At 45.2% G+C, this 17,754-nt stretch overlaps 1 long non-coding RNA gene across 1 annotated transcript; it reads right to left on the bottom strand.

Moving 5' to 3' along the window:
* Positions 1-267: 267 nt before the first annotated feature.
* Positions 268-11,239, bottom strand: LOC147652898 (uncharacterized). The gene is made up of 4 exons (XR_015286849.1): positions 11,163-11,239; positions 9,555-9,673; positions 8,975-9,044; positions 268-1,978 (listed from the first exon to the last, which is right to left on the bottom strand). It is a non-coding gene; the product is annotated as an uncharacterized LOC147652898 (long non-coding RNA).
* Positions 11,240-17,754: the final 6,515 nt, after the last annotated feature.

Genomic DNA, 17,754 nt, shown 5'->3' with positions numbered 1-17,754 from the left:
CTCCATCCTATACCCAGTCCACTGTCCCAGCAGCAGGCCTGACCCTTGGGTGAGAAAGCAAGGGTCCTCCTTGCACCATACTTTTCAAAGAGCACATTAACCCTGATTGTCTTGGCTAACTCTCTGGAATTTCCTTCCTTGCCCCGGAGACAGAGCATTCTGTGGAAATGAAAATTAATACTTACAGGCGACTAGAGTTTGGGTGTGTTTTCAATTATATATTGAAAAAAAAAAAAAAAGAGAGAGAGAGAGAGAGTGGAAATTCAGTGGCTGTTACAAATAAGCCCATTTTAATTGTAAATTTATTTAGCAGGAGGTGGAATTAATCACCTAAAAGAGAACGGGGGGAGAGCCCCAGCGCTGCACACAAAGCAAGGAAAGTGCGAATCACACAGTTGGCATGGGATCCCATTTCATTTTTGTTAAGTGCAGGGGTTTTAAGTCCCTGAATATCTCACTGTTCTTTCCCTCCTGTTCTCCAGAGGGAGAACAAATGCAAATGGTGTCGTGTTAGAAGGGGCTAAAAGGGCACCCTGTAATAATCCAGTGCACGAAACCCCATGGATTCATCAAGGAGGGAAGGTGTAAGAGCCTTCAGGAAGCCTGCAATAGCCTCTGTGTACACATAACACCTCCAAAGGAATTTTCTGCAGCTATTCAAGAACAGACCCAGGTCTATTCACCCCAGTTTCACCCCATAGCTTGCACATGCCTAGGCAGCACTCAGGGAAGCACAAGAGGGCTGTACACACCAAAATAACCCCAGTCAGATGGAAAATAGGCTCTGTTCTTTCTCCCCTTGTGCTGGTGTTGGGTTTGAGAGTCTTTCCACAGCGTGTACCCCACAGCACAGCGCAGCAAGAGCACAAACAAGCCCCCAGCTGCAGCCAGTCACTTTATAACTCTTCCCAACACCACACCTACATCTTTTCCACACCAAGCAAGGATGGAAGAGGCCAGGCAAGAACCTGGCACCACAATTCCCCAGCAAGCTCATAGGCTGCCTCCGATGCAGCCAAGTCCCAGCAGATGTGGCCACAGCACAGCAGGCTGCAGGCAGAATGAAGATCCTCTGGTGGAAGCTGAGGTGGGGGTCAGCTCCAACATGTTTTCCATATGCATTTTCCTTGAAGGCTGAAGGAAGGTGGATTAATTCAGCTTGGGCAATCTCGCTGTCATTTCAGATTCCTGCTCCACTGACATTCAAGATTTAGCTGTACAAATAGAGGAAATATATTCCATGTTTCCAGCCAGTGCTTGTCACAGCAGTGAGCAATGAAACCTTCTGCTGTCAATGAATTTGTTCAGCTCCTCCTTGGAGCTGCTGATCCTGTCTCCAGAGCTGCCTGTGGCTGCACCTCCTTTGACAGGCTGGCAGTGCTCTCCCTAATGTATCCTTAATGCACCACTGGCCTTCTTGTCACCCAGGGCACTGCTGGCTCATGGAGAGCTGGCTGTCCACCAGGACACTCAGGTCCTTCTCTGCAGAGCTCATGTCCAGCAGGTCAGTCCCCAGCCTGTACTGGGCTGGGGTTATTCCTCCCCAGGTACAGGACCTTCCATTTGCCTCTGTTGAACTGCAAACAGTTCATCTTATCCATTACCAAGAAGCTTTTTAAAATTTGAATTGTGCTCTACAATCAGCACCCTCCTCCTTTCCAGGTATTGCTTATAATATTACCATTTCTTGTAATGACTCAATCCTGAGAGCCAAGTTGGGATCATCAGGCCACTTAGTCACCTCTAGTGAGTAATCTGCATATGACACTTCACTCTCCTGCTTTTTTTAATTATTATTATTGCAAACTGGCTCTGTGCAATGCACGAAGAAGAGTGTGTTGCCCAAGTTTCCGTAGGAACCCAATTTTGAAACTGCTACGTGCAAGAACAAAATATCAGCTGTGACCATGAGAAAAACCATGGGTCTCATCCAAGTGACCACAACTTCCACGTAATAAGAAATCAGTCAGTTTGACTCCTGAAAAACATACACCTTTCTCAGTTACAGGGTTCATCCTACAGGGTGAAAAATAAATCTCTTTTCAGTGTACAAGTAGGACTGAGAGTCATTAATCCATCAGTTTGGCCAAAACATCAAGCCAAAAACATTTTGTTTGTGTGTGTTGAAGCAGTAATTTTGTAAAGCTTTGCTTAGATATGAGCAAGATATCAATCCCCCAAAATGGCATGGAAAGCCTCACACAAAAGCACTCATTTAGTTTTTGAAACTGCAAAACTAATTTTCCAAGCTACTTTCTAGGAAACACTCTGTGAACCATGAAGAATTTCTCAAGAAGAAAGAGCTGAGCAGAGGGTTTGGAAGAAAAAGCTCCTACTGCCCCAGATTTGCTGCACAGTCTGTTAGCTCACAGCCCTTCCAGAACTAGCTCCTCTGGCACCCTCCACAGCAGGGAAATGTCATATTCCCCACTGCACAACAGACAGGCCTTAGATACTCAAAGGGTACTCCAGCAAAACAAGGTCACCAACACACGATCCTTGGTAGCACCTTCACTGTTGGGTGTGAATGCCTCACCACAGGAGAGGAGGCAGGAGCCTGCAAGGGAGATGGGTGGCAAAGAAAGAAAAAAATAAGGGGAAAGGAGCAATTAGAGTTACATTGTGCAGCTACCAGAAAGGACAGAAGGTGAATTATAGCATAGAATTATTGGCTGTAGCACTGCAGAATGGTAACAGGTCCCCACACCATGAAGGTGCAGGCTGCATTTGAAGATTAAACTTTGTGCTCTCTGTAGGATGCCAGCAGCCTGATACTTTCAGTACAAACTCACTTTCTGATGGAATAAAACAAGCTTTCAAGCATCCATCTAGAGGAAGTTGTCTTGGTGGACAGTATGCCCTGGGAAGTGGTGAAATCACAGCTCCTGAAAGTGTTCAGAAAACGTGGAGATATGGTGCTTAGGGACATGGTTTCATGGTGGACCTTGCAGTGGTAGGTTAATTAAGTAATTGATTCAATGAGCTTAGAGGCATTTTCCAACCTTAATGATTCCATGATTCTATAGGCACATGCATGGTATGTACAGGTTATAGAGCTGATTGATTGATAACTCTCAAATTGATAGACACATTCAGATTGATGGACATGATCTGTGAAATTCTAATTTTCAAATTATTTGGCTTAAACATGAGATCTGGGGAGAAACAGAAAAACATTAAGAAAAGCCCATGATTTCTGAGGGATGGACAAGCAATTTCTGAAAGTGGGGTCTGGCCACATTTCCAAAAGATGCATGGTGGGCTTCCTGTCTCCATTTAAAATTGTTATTACTATACCAAATGTTTTCCAGTGAAGGTAGTGGCCAGTCCTGCAGGCTGTTTGCAAGCAGAAGATAACCAGTTCCTAAAAATTATAAGGAATTAAGAGCTTAGGAGCATTTGCAGACTCTTCCTCCCAGTGCCTGAATTTGCTATAGGCTATTTATTTCAGGGTAAACTTGGTGCTTCTGTGCAGTTACTATCCCTGTGCTGGCTGACACACCCAGGAGCCTGCCAGGCACTAGAGATGTTCATGACATTTTCCTGCCCATACCCCCTTTATCCCTTCACCCTCTCCATGCAGCACCAGTTCAAGGCCAGCATGGCTGCAAATTAGTTCAGTTTCAAAGCACTGGCAGTGATGCAACAGTGATTGCATCTGCCCAGTCAAACCAGGTAAAAATTATTCCCGTGTAATTTCTTCAGAGCAGCAGCCTGGGATCATGGAATCACAAATGTTTTGGGTTGGAAGGGACCTGCTTCCAAACCTCCCACCTTCCACTATGCCAAGTTGCTCCAAGCTCCATCCAACCTGGACTTGGACACTGCCAAGGATGGGGCATCAACAATTTCTCTGGGCAACCTGTGCCAGGGCCTCACCACCCTCACAGGGAAGAAATTCTTCCATAAAACACCAGACTCCACTTCACCAGGTAGGAAAAGGCTTTAAACAAAGGTATTTATTTAGAGAATACCAGTGGCACTAATTTACGTGCTGTTCAGTAGGGACATGTGGGTGCATTTGTTACCAAACCCCAGTAATCAGATGTTAAAGATGTGCATCGCTCAGAGCCCACTGGGGCTTTGCACAATGTTCTGAGCACTGCAAGCCAAATGTGATGCTGGTAACACCTTCTTCCGTTGTGCAATTGTTGTTCCTCCATTGTGTAAAAATACCAACTTTTTCCAATTTTTAAGAAAAGAAGTAGGAAAAAAGAAGGGTAAAAGGGATTATATAGATCACCTGCCATATCTGGGGGAAATGCACAGTAAAAGAAGCATAATAAATCCTTAGATCCAAAAGGGATTTTTCAGCTGTAAGGAATTTTTTGGTGCTGTTTAAGCCCTAAGAACTATACCCAGACACATAAATATGATTACGTTGAAAAGTGCTGCAGGTGGATATTACTAAAACGACGATCACAAGGAACAGAAATTTAAGAGGAGAAAGGACTGGTACAAAAGCATCTCAAAGACAAAAACAACCCATGACCCCCACCACTTGCAACACAGATATCAATACGTGGGAACCAAATCCCTTTGGCACATCAGCATTGTGCAGCCGGAAACTTGTGAAACTCGTTCCACTGGTCCACAAACACAGCAGAGGAGATGCAGCCAGAGCATGGAGCACAGAGAAACTACACCAGGGAAAAGTGGGGTTATGGACAGGGCACCAGCAAATTAAGCCAGGAAGAAATTAAATTGAAAGGAAGCAGGAATGGGCAGTTATAGATGACATCGCAGCTCCTGCTGTGAACTCTCTGTCCCAAGAGGGCTCTCAGCCTTCAGAAATTGTCTTTCTGCAAGTATCCCTGCTCCACTTTAAGAGTCCACACCCTGTGCAGAACCAGAGAAAGGGCTCAGAGTCCAGCAGGATGCTCCATTCAAGAATAACGTAATCCAAATTAACTTGGGATGCACCAAGGTCTGACAAACCCCCAATGACAAAGGAAGGGAAGATTTCTCCATTTATATATTGCAAAAACATTCCCAGTAATTGCCACTGCTCCTTCATCAACAGCCCCTTTTCCCTTGCATCTTCCCATGCAGCAGATTGTGCTCTCCTCCCTCCACAGACCAACATCATCACACCGTCCTACAATCACACAGTGCCAATGGCAAAAATGGAGCATTCAAACCCAAGTAGCAACAGATGTCTCGTTTACAAATCACCACAATTTCACAAAACAGCAGGAAAAAACGACCAGTTTGGAGACTCTCACTGAAGTATTTCATTCCCCTCTCAGTTGATTCACAAGCCAAAATCTTACAGTGTTTTTGGTGAAGGAGGGGTGACAAAAGAGACTCTTTTCACCATATCCACCATTTTAAGGATGCAAGACCATCCTCAATGCTTTATGACAAGGTCTATTGGGCTTTGTGAGCAGCTTTTTTAATTTGCATGGCTAATAAAATGGAAAAAAAAATAAAATCACCTTCTCAGTCCTGCAACATACAGATTTATGTTATGGCATCTGGATCCTTGGGGTAACCGAGCACATTATGCCACCACTTGGCCAAATCTGGAGTTTTTCCCTTCTCAGCAGAACTGTTTTACAGCAATGCCTGTTCTTTAAAGCCCCTCATGCTGTCTGTGCTGTCCCTCTGATCACAAGGCTTTTGTGTGACCGTCACAGTGTCACAAACATCATATGAGGAGGGGTGGCTCCCTCAAAAGAAACAAGTCTTCCCAGAGCTTCAACTCTCCAAAAGCAGTGCTGACAATACTCTGACCATCCCAGTTCTGCCAGCCAGCTGGTTATGCCCTGGAAAGCATCTCATCTTCGAATTTAAGTGTCTTTTCATCGCCCCAGTGGAAAATGAGCTCCAGCTCTATAAACAGCACCGGCCTCACTGCAGAAACCCTGTGTAACCCAGCCCATCACAGCACACGCAAAGACCTTTTCTTAAGAGGACCAGAGAAGTGCTCAAAGGGCACATGTGGACAGTCAGCAGTAGATAAGGATAGTGTTTGCTCAGACATACACAAATTCATTGTTGACTAAGCACAAAAAAGTATGGATCACGCTTGCCTGGGCAAGTCTATAAATAATCTGTGGATGGAGCACACTGCTGACAATTTGCCTGTGGAGCTGAGAGCTGCTGTATCTATCAGACAATGCTAAAGTCCTCAGATTCTAAGGGGTTGAGTCTTCAGAGACATCAGCAACTGCACTGCTCCTGTAGCATTTCAGTAGTTCAGCAGCAGTGAGGCAGCTGCCTCTTCATGTACCCGTGTCCTCTTCCAGGTGAGCCACACCAACACCAAATCTGGCATGTCTGCAACTCGACAGAATGCTTGTGCAAGGGAGAGGTTTCTTTCTCTAGCTTTTTGCACAGAGCCACACAAGGACATGCCCTGTGGCTGTGCCTGGGAACTGAGGACATGCAGCAGCCCATGCACAGCCACTGGGCCACTACAGGCATCAGAGGGACTAAATTCATAGAAAAACACCTTCCAGAGTCTTCCTGGACAAGACTCCCAGGTAAGAGCAAAAGCTGTCTGAGATATGGGCAGACACTAGCCCTGCATGAGAGAACCCCAGGAACCCAAACAGGACCTCAGCATCCCTTCCTGTCCCTGCAAGCAGAGCCCAGACAGGTTATCCACTTCACCCAGGGAAAGCTGAACATCAGATCAGGAACACAGACTTGTTTTCAGACCTTGCTCTGTCCTCAGGCACATTAAAGATGATGCATCTTCCACAGCTGTCAGAGAGTCACACTGCTCATATGGAAAACATCTCCATAATCCAACAATCCCAAGTACACACCACGAGTATGGGCTCACCAGAAGATTCCAGACTATTCCTTTCCCTCATTAGGGGCAAAAAACCAGATCCTGTTTGATCTGCAGTGGGAAGAGGAACAAGGCATGAATGCCCTCATTCAGCTGCAATTAACCGGGGCTCCTCCTTAGCTTCAGTACAGGAGGGAAATTATTTGAAAGGCTCAGCAGGCGGGGATAACTGGGTGGGTTTGGGATGGAAGGAGCAAATCTTCCTGCTAAGACAGCTTAATAGTACCACCTGGTGGAGAAATCCAAATTTGCTCTGCCTCTCCAGAGTGGGGCTGCAGAGGGATGCCAGGAAACAGAGTGAAGGAAGATAAAGATGTAACAGGACTATTCAGGCTTATTTTCCTACAGACACTGAATTTTCCACCCCTTTTCATGAGGCGCTCAGTGAGGGTGAAAAACACACAGAGACCAAGCAGTTTAGTTCAGGTGTCCCACTGCAAACCCACTCCAATATGTCCAGCAAAGAGAACCCTGGTGTGGGGCACCCAGCAGCCTCCTCTTGAGCAGTTTATTTTATTTTATCACAAAATAAAATATGCAGGAACCTCCAAGGACTTGTCAGGAGGAAACCAGGCAGCTAACATCAACCTAAACAGTACAAACAAGTGTCTCTCAGTGATAGACATCTCCAAGTAGTGAAATTTCACAGCTGGATGTTTTTTAAAAAAAATAACAAGGCCTCTGAAATTTCTATTAACAAAGGAATTATCTGGAGAAGGCCTGGATGAAAAAGGAAATATGAAAAGCTGCAGAACTAGAGGCCTAAATAAATTCCTATGACTGCACATATCTAAGTTTTGAAGTGTTTAATTAGAGATCTTTCCAGAATCTGCAGACAAAACGTTCATTTTTGACAACGCGAGGGTTTCATTACACTTAAGTAGCCTCATTATGCAGTTCCATCCCGGTGTTGAATCAATTAAGCATGGCAGCAATAAAGCAAAGTGGAACCAAAACTAATGTTCTAGTGGGAGCTAAATCACCAGGATTATTCAGAGTGAAATGTTGCTTAAGGAGACCCAGGCAAGGTTTATTTACACTGGCGATTGTCCCTGTGCTGTGCCACGCAACCTGGAGAGCCTGACCTACTGCTGCACCCCTCCAAGCAGCAGCAAATTAAATCCCTAAATCATGGGAGGTGTTTGCACTCTCATAGCTAGTTTAGGGCTCTGAATAACCTTGGTTTTTATATATATTATACAGATAACTTGAATAAATAATGTTTTAATTTTATGTATCTAAAATAAAATTCTATCTAAATTAGAGCTCTAAGGGAAAGACTCATTTAAAGCCAGCAATAGCTTAACAAGGAAAAGGTAAATAATTTCCACTTTTTATAAAGCTGTGCAGTGCAAAATCATGAGCAAGAGTTTTGGCTACTGCAAATCAAACTCTGTTGACTTCTATTCAACTACAACAACTTGCAGACTCTTCCACAATTTGCCACAGCCACTAATTAGTTTACTGAAGACTCCCTGCCAGTTGTGAACTCCTGAGATGATGGAAGTTAGTGTTGGAGTTTTTTACCATGCAATTAATTTTTCCATTTGCTGTTTTCTCCCCTCCTTGCTCTTGGCTCAGCTCACACTGCTCTGTCTCTGGATCAAGCTGAGCTTAGCTCAAGCATGGTGCTGCAGCTATGTTGTGCTTAGCCCAGGGATTTCTCACCAGATGTTAATGCTGTTTATTAAGAGAAGTGATTGTGAACAGAATTGCTCTGAATTTCAGCCAAAATAGGCTTTCAATTGCTCAGGCCCTTCAGATCCACAGGAAAACCAAAGTTTGGGTTTGAAAGTTTCAAAGTTTGAAACAGAAAACTTCCATTTGGAAATGCTGGTGGGAGGCAAGTTTGGGGCATGAGTCACCTGTTCTCTGTCTTGACAAAGGGCAAATCAGATTTTACCTCTGAGTCTTTGGCCCAGGGTATCCTGTAACTGGCAGGGGAAAATCAGTATGAAGCAGCCCAGCCAGATCCTCAAGCTGCTGCTGTGACATCCTGCTGAAATCAAAATACTCTGGGGACCCACCACTGCTGGCCTGAGAGAAGTCACATTTATTTTGTGAAAGCTTCAATTCAAAAGCTTAGTGCTCCCACTCGAAAGACAATTTCATGAAAATATTTCCTTAGATTAAGTAATTTTAATAGAATCCCTCTAGATACCATTTACATACCATTTGCCTGGAAACAGACCAGCTTCCAGTAGGAAAGCAGGCAGTCCTGACCCAGCATCTCCCAACCATCCTGTGAAGACAGAAATGAAATTAATCCCTGGTTGACTTCCCAAAAGTTGCACAATTAGATAGAAAGTCACACCAACTCCTGAGCCAGAAACTATCAAACTGGGGAGCAGAAAATTACACCACTGCTTCACCTTTACAGGCCAGCAGGAGCTTGGCCATTGAGCAAGGAGGGACTCATGGGTCAGGATGGGGTGAAGGGTTAATGTGGAGGATGGAGGCTCTGGCTCTGCAGATCCTGCCAGGGTGGGCTGTGAGGAGCCAAGGAATTGGGTAAGAAAACAGCCTGGCTTTTCTCACAGACTCAGGGCAGTGATACAACCCTGCAGAGTGTTTCCATTGTAAGGAATTGGCATTTTCTGATGGAAAAAAAAAAAAATTGCTCAGCCTGGAAGCAGTTCTGTAGTGAGCACTGCCAGCACCCACTGCACTCAGGGTGTTTGAGGAGCCTCTTGCTTTCTCAGGTATCCAAAATGGAATTTAAGAGCCCAGTCTTGGGCTACTCTATTCTCACCCATCTTGGCTGCTCTTCAGCTTTCCTTAAGATGGGTCAGCAGCAAATCTTGTGGCCAGCAAATCTGTTCTTTGTGCTGGGGTTGCTCTACAGGAGGCATCCACAGTCTTGCTGCTTTCCTGGATATGGGTAGATGTAAGGTTTGAGATCCTGTCTCAGGAGGGTTTTTTGTTTTTCCATGTCCTTTCTGTTGTTGTTCAGGCTACAGGAAAGTAAGTATTGTCATTTCCCAACCCCTCTCATGCTTCACAGAGACATTCACAGCCTGAAGCATCTGAAAAGATGTTGGAAAGGCAGAAGCTGCCCACTCTTGCCCATGCAAGCAATACTAGAGAAATTTTGTATTTGGCTCTGCCAGCAGTGTTGCTTCTGGACTTTCAGGGGTGCAAAACACCCTGGTGATGGCTTCTCCTAGAAGACATCCTAGATGGAGGCATGGAAACTGCCAGGGCTGAGGGCCCAGCATGAGCAGCAAACTGGGCAGTGAGCAGAGGAGCTGGTCCAGCTGGCAGATCTTTCCTTGTGCTTCTCCCACTCAGCTCCACACATCTCCAAAAGACTTTGAGAAAGTTCAGGCCTGTCCACAAGGCCCTTTGAGCTTCCCCAGCAGAGAGCCCCACAGCTCAGGCTAAAGCTCACCCCAAATTCCTGTCTTCTGGGGAAGACTGTCAAGAAAACAATCACTCCCTATATGTGGTACCCTGGGCCCTTCTTGGACCAGCAGGGAAGACCCAGTTCCTTTCTCTTTCTCACAGGCATCTCTGCAACATCTTCCACAGCCTCCCCAGCCCCATCCCTCACTCTCCAGCCAGATTTTCCCCCCTGCCTTGGGCTCCAGGGAAGATTTTCACAGAATCATTTAGTTTGGAAAAGACCTTTAAGAACATTAAGTCCATCTGTTAACCTCACACTGCCAAGTGCTAAACCATGTCCCTAAAGTGTCATGTCTACTTATTTTTTGAGCACTTCCAGAGACAGTGACACCATCACTTCCCTGGGCAGCCTTTTCCTAGGCTTGACCACCCTTTCAGTGAAGAAATATTTCCTAATATCCAATCTAAACCTTCCCTAAGGCAGCTTGAAGACACTTCCTCTTCTCCTGTCACTTGTTAACCTTGAAGAAAAATGTTTTCCAGCTACCAGAACACAACCATAGGGTAATTAATACTCAGGAATGAGCTTTGCTGAAGACTCAGCCCTGTCCATTTCTGGCAGATTTGCTGGGCTCAAGGCATGTTGCAATATTCAGGTCAAAGCACCCAAAACCTGGTAAAAGAGGTGATTTGGAGGTTTCCTGGAGTCCTAAGGAGCACCTGTGTGCTTTGACAGGAAAAAACATGAGACAAGTCATTTCATACAAGAAGGATTTTGACCTTCACTGCTGAGTTTCATAATGGGACTCATCAGGGTTTAAATTTACAAAACTCTAAAGGACTTACTGGTATCCAGCAGCTGGCACCATTTTCACTCCAGGTAGCTAAGAAGGGTCTTCTCTCAGTCACACATGCTGCAGACAAGCCTAAAACATCTTCCCTGCCTCACCACAAGGCCAAGTTTTACCTCAGCTCAAAAGCTCTCCATTATCTGCCCTGTTCCCCCCACACTCACCCTCATTACTCCCACAGATCAGACTTCTCAGGCCCTCAGCTTGCAAACTAAGAGGCCCCACTCAGCCTCCCTTGGCTATAAATAACCTGGGTTTGGGCATGATGCCCTGGCCCCACCTCCTCCCACACTGACAAACACCTGGCTCAGGTGAAGCTGAGGTGCAAGAGCCTTCCTACAGGGTTGTATCAGCCTGTGAGGACATCCAGCAGTAACACCCAAATGAAGGCTTGCTTCCAGAAATCATGGTCCTAACAAATGTTGTGCACTTCCCCTCCGTGTCCTCCATGAAGCCAGTCACAGAGAGTAGGTGCCCAGGACCCAGAAGGAGGAAGATTAACACTTGAGTTTGGGCCATAGCACGTCTTGGGGACCTGTCCTTGACAGCCAGGGCCACCAGCAGGAGTAAAGGCAGATCTGGACAGACAAGCAGAACTTCTCCCTGTGCAGTGCAGTCCTGGAATAGCTAAATATCCAATGAAAAAACTCTGAGCCCCAAGCAAGCACTGACTTACACACAAAGGAGAGACAGATCTTCAGACAGCATGAGATTGGATCTGAAATGTCCAAATTCCACTTCCAGAGCTTCATACGAGACTCTCAGCCATATATGCCCTCTCCCTTCTTACAGAGAAATCTGGGAATATTAATACCAAAAAAAAAAAAAAATGAATCCACAAAATCCTGTTTTCCCTTCCCACCAGCAGCTGTCTATCCCAAAGCTCATGCCCAGAGTGGCTCCCTGGCATGGAAGCCCAGTGGCACACAGCTGCCCATGTTCATACCACTGTTCTCCAGGAGGGAGGGACACGTCCAAGCTGCCATGGGCTCAGTCCTGAGCCCCAGCCAGCTCCCAGGCAGCTGCAGTCGCTGGCCAGGGACTGACAATTTAACAGCACAATTGAGTTGCAATGCCTGAGGACATTCCTTGGCTCTGCTCAACTGCTGGTGTTGCTGCAGTTCCTCAGACCACTCCCTTCCTGCCTTTCATAGCCAAGGCCTCTTTGATGTATTTCCAGAGTAGGTGAAGTTATAAAACTGCTGCAGAGAGACCCTCACATGATCCCTGCTCAGCAAGGACTTCCCATACCCACCTCTTGCATGGGTAGTCATCATTACACAAATTGTATATTTTCTTTTATCTCTTCTGCAAAACAAGCACAAGAGAACTCACCTAGAAATGGCCAGATTAGTTCTGAATAACTTCTAACTACAATTACATAGGAGAGGATGGGTCTTCCCCATGCACTTATAGCCCTTGCTGCTCATTTCCACCTGCAGCTGGACATCTGCACAACCATGCACCAAGAACTGTGTCAGGTGTGCAGGAAAAATGCCTTTTCTGGAAGTGAAGGGGCTGCGTGTGTCTTGGAAGAATTGCACAAAATGCTGCTGACCCAGCTGATGAGCAGCAGGAGATGGAGGAGCCAGCACAGGAGGCAAGGGCATAGCAGACCAATATTGCTGACTGAAAGACATCACTGCATGCAGTCACAAACCCAGCTGGTGACTGCTATGGTGTTTGCAGCTTCACCTTCTTAAGCTGGCATGAAAATGTCTGTACAAGCTGCAGTTGTGCAGCAAAGTGCTGTGCAGATGTGCTCTGCATGGAGAACATCTGGATGAAAATAAAACAAAAAGGAAAAAAAAAAAGAAAAGAGCATTCTAAGAGGATGCTTGTATTTGACCTGAGGGCACTGTGGGAACAAACATCAGCTGTACCACATATAGGTGTCAGTGCAAAGTTTCTTCCTAAACCAGCAGTCTTTTGCTATTTAAAAAACCTGTCTTGTTCTCAAGAACATTCCATCCCTGAATTCCACACACAAAGCTTGGATCGGATGTCTACTATTCATATATTTTTCCCTCTTGGTTTCAATATTAGCTGAGGAGCATTATCGGCAGGAGTTAGAGCCGGAAATAGGAAATGAGATGGAAATTGTTAACAAGAGGGGAAAATAGCTCAAGAAGGTTGATCCTTCTAAGAACAGCCACCTTTTGCAGCCTAAGATTATGTAACACGCAGAATGAATTTAGCAAAATTCATTTGTGGATTTTTATCATGCTGGTCAGCCACCTTGTTATTTGCTGTTTTGTTGTGCCTTACAAACACAGAACCAGGAAGGTGAGAGTCTAAGCGTGAAAGGAAGGGCAGGTGGCTACATGTTCTTATCTGTATAAGAATTCAGGATGGGACAGAGGGAGAGGCACCACTGCTCTCCACAGTTACATCTTTCCCTCTTTGTGCTCTGTGCATTGCATTAATAATCAATAAACAGAAAACACGGAGGGAGAAAACCCAACCACAGATAAATTTGTTGCACATTAAACAGATGAAGTTGGTACCACAAGGCAGGAGGACACTAAATAACAAATCAGTGCTGCAGGCAATTCTCAGTGCTTCTGTCCAGTGATTTTCCCATTTGTGCTCTGCTGGTGTTAATGTCTAATCTTGTTCCAAACAATTTATCCTTCCTGAAGACCAATGCTGTAGTCCTTGTACTCACAATAAAAACTTGTCTGTGCACTGGGATATAGCACCACCCCACTGGCTGTGAAACAGGCTCTCAAGGGACACTACAGGTGTTCAATGCTGGTGTTTATTTACAACTAGAGTAGAGACAAACAATTGTTATTCTCATGTGCTGGAGAAGAGTTTTACCCTGGGGCAGGATGATTTAGGAGTAACTACAAAAGAGCATGAGCAATCGGGTTTTGTGTCCTGAACAGGTAACCCCTCCTCTTACATAATGAAATCTCCTCATGTGCTGCAACAGCAAAGTAAAATGGGCTTCCTTGAGCTATTATGAATGTGTCCTGTCTTATTTTACACTCTCACCAGCCTTAATGAACATAATTACAGCTGCAGGAGAGTAAATCCTTGCCATATGCCAATGTGATGATTTGCTCTCTGATCCTACCCTAACTTTTGGGATAGAAAGCATCAGCAGAAGCTTAAATTCCCATTCCCCAAGAGGCAGATTAAACATATTATCCATATATACACAGCCTATATTGATGCCATTTCAACATATGTTGCTGCAACTCTGATGTTTTGCTGGCACCACCATTTCAGATTCAATTAATACCCAAAGAGAATCCCTGAGCAGTGTGGTTTGGCACTGCCAGGAGAGGTGATGATGCTCCTTACTGTGTATCTCAAGGATAAAGGCCCATCTGGCAAATTGTGCAGTACAAGAATAACATAAATGTATATATTGGGAATTTAGGATGAGTACTGATTAACTAAATGTGCAACAACCACAGATTTTAACTGTGGATTTGATCAAAATGGTGAGTATAATCCTAAGAACAGAGTGTTTAGTTATCTTAAGGACAGCTGTGACAGGCTAAGATCCTGTGGCTTTGGTTCCAAGAAAACAAAGATAATTTTGTCTTTCTTGACTTCGGTATGAGTAGTTTTGGGATCCCTGCAATTTGCTTCAATTTGCAGGCTAAGCATAAATTCAGCAAAAATAGTTTGCCTGACTGCAGAATAAAAACATCCTCAGTTATATAGGGACTATTATGTTTTCCATCTCAAAATAAAGTGCTGCACTGCCCAGAGAAGGGCAACATTCTCACCTAAAATTAAATCCTATTCTCTCCTCAAAGTGTTATTCTGAATTGTTGGCTTATCCTACCTTCTCCTTTGCTTCTGAGCTATGTACACACACAAATGGGATTTCTCCACTCTTTAATATTGAGTAAATTACATAGCAAGGCTTCACAGGTCTCCCCATAAACGATCTCACATTAGACATCCACTCTGCAAACATACAGACTGCAGTATGGATGTGACATTCATTCATAGTTTGGCTCCCACCTTAGGGCACATTTCCTCATAGTGCTGTATCTTCCACCAGAGCAACACATTTCAAACCAAGGGAGACAGTTTCTGAACAAGGATGAGGCTCATCCTGCACAGAAAGTTGCAGCTTGAAGGTTTTGTCCTTCAGCAGCAACAGTCATGAGGGCAGCATCTGAGTGTGGGTATAGACCCTGACATTCACTTCCAAAGGGACTGAGTGCATTTGTAGCCATTTTTCTGCTCTGGATACCACTGTGAGATATTTTCCAAGGGACTACTTGCATTCCCAAGGTTTATAAATGGTATGTGCTGTGGGAAATGGAACAAGCACAAGCAAGGGATGGAGAGGACTTCCTCTTGCACTCACAGAAACAAAGCCAGCCCTGGGGACTCCAGCTGGCATGATGAACCATCACATGTGTTTTTGTCCAAAAGGCTTTCCAGCCTCACTGATCTCAGCCTCTTTGAGCCATTCAGTGCCCAAAGAGTGTTTCAACCTCAGCTTTCCATGAATGGATAGTGTGGCACTGGTGTGAACCGGATTAACTCCCTAAAAATGTGTATTTAAAAGGAGTACTGGACTCTGAAATGAGCTGGGTTAGCACTTCAGGGGGATAAAGGATGCACACCTATTTTATTAACCTTCCCAATGTATTAGAACCTCAGGCCCTCCACAGGGTGGTATCACAGAGTCTGGGGTTTGCAGGCTGAAGAATTCCTGTGGGCTGCTCATGCAGCTTTTTCCTGAGTTCTTCAACAGCATCTTTATTTCTCTTCTCTCCTTCTCTACTCAAATCTCTTCTGCCACAGCTGGTCTAGGCATTCCCCAGGAAGAGACAAAGTAAAACCCTCAGACCCCTCACTTTTAGTCACTCCCCTGAAAGAGGTTGTCAGAGTGCACCTAGAAGCTTTTATTAATTTAGCTTTCCCACACTATGGTTACTTCCCTGCTTCTCCTGTGTAATTAGAAACTCATTTCCTGAGGGATACATGTCTCCCGGAGGGGAAACAATAAGAAACATTTGGTAATCACTAGCCTATGCTATAAGTTTATTTTAAGGCTGTAATTGCTGGGAGCTCCAAGGGATTTGGGGGATATTTATTGTTACAGCAGAGCAACTCAAAGTGCTGGCACTAGGACAGAAAGCCTTTCATCCCTGGCTCACCAATTCAAATCCAGAACAGGTAAACAGTGGATATAAGTTGCCTTCATCCAGTGAGCCCTCAGGGGTGAAGGTGACATTGGTTTGGTTTCTCTTCATTTTTTGCCTAGCAGGCAGATGCCAGGCTCCTGAGTCCACTCCCTTTGGATGACCCCACCAAGAGTCTCAGCAGGGCCAGCAGGAAAGGTGTTGGGAAAATTATTTATTTTCATAAATCCAGCTGTACTCCTGTAGAGGGGCTTATGGCCAAGACTAATCAACTGGAGTAAAAACACATCCAAGTTCCTCTTCTCTCCTCCTCCATATCCATCCTCTGGCTTTCAACAGAATGAGCAGTGTTCTGATATTGCCATGCAAATTCACACTGTGCATCCTCCATCTGAGCACACACCATGCAGCCAAAGGAAAACAAATGCTATTACTGAGCATGAAATCTTCACTGGCCTCACCAGCTGCAGGTGGATCTGTCCTGAGCACAGGTCTCATGCTGGACCCAAAGGTGTGGTGGATCTGAGGCCTGGTCCAAGCTTATACACTGAAACCCCCAATAGCCAACCATCCTTCAGGGTGGCAGACCCCCATGAGCTGCTGGCTTTGTCCCTTCAAAGGTACAGGCACCACAGATCTCTCTCCTCTCCTGGGTTCCCACACTCTCCGTTGCAGCTTTGCACATTGGGCCTTGTCTCCTGTGGTATTACTTCTGAGTTGTCCAAGATGTTTTCAGACAAACACAGCACAAGCAAACAGTGATATCTGAGACTGCAGCAGGGCTGGCCCAGCTCCAGCATGGACCTCAGGCAGGGCTGCAGTCTGGGAGCCACTCTCCACCCAAATTCACCAAATTCTCACCAAATTCACCGATTCTCCACCAAATTCAGTACCACAACTCCACATGGAGGTGACACAATCACAACCAGGATCTGGCTCTGCTGTTGCAAACACCTCCATTGTAAAATTTGGCTCAAGGACAGGTGGTTATGTGGGCTCAGCCACCTGGCAGGCTGAGCACACACACCTTTTGCCTTTTGGAGAGCATACGTGCAAATTGAAGGCTTCTTCTCACACCCAGAGACAGCTCCTGGTTTGGCCAGGTCCATCTCAATTTTTTGGGAATGTCTGAGGGCAGAGCTGAGCTTTGAAGCATTTAAACCTAAAAGATCCAAGTTTTATGAACCAGAAAAACACAAGGTGCACTCGGTCTTGACACCTTGTGCACAATTTGCGTATTTCCCAAACAAGCCCTCCCTAAGCCGTCCAAGAAGTCAGCGTGAGATTTGTAAATGCTGACAATTTGACAGCTTTATTTTTGATGAGCAGAGCTAAATTACACAACTTTTCTCACTGATACTTAATTGGCTTAGACATTTGAAATTAGACCTAATTACTTTTCTCGCTCCACTAATGTCCATTGTCAGTTGATTTCTGTTTTGTGAGAAGAGCTGGAGCTTTTGCTGAATTACTCAACTTCCACCTCACTGTGAAGGATCCTAGGAAGTAACAGCAGCAAACTCCTTGGCTAGTTTATGCTAAAATGCCTTTTTGCACACAACCTGCTTTTCACCCAGGTCAACTGGCTGTAGCTAAGCCTCCTTGGATCACAGGTTACTTTACTTTGTGGAGA

This window comes from Cyanistes caeruleus, chromosome 5 (genome assembly GCF_971803275.1).
Source record: "Cyanistes caeruleus chromosome 5, bCyaCae1.hap1.1, whole genome shotgun sequence".
In the NCBI taxonomy this organism is placed as follows: Eukaryota; Metazoa; Chordata; class Aves; order Passeriformes; family Paridae; genus Cyanistes; species Cyanistes caeruleus.
The sequence above is the reverse complement of the archived record's forward strand: the minus strand, read 5'-3'. Positions and strand labels throughout refer to the sequence as shown.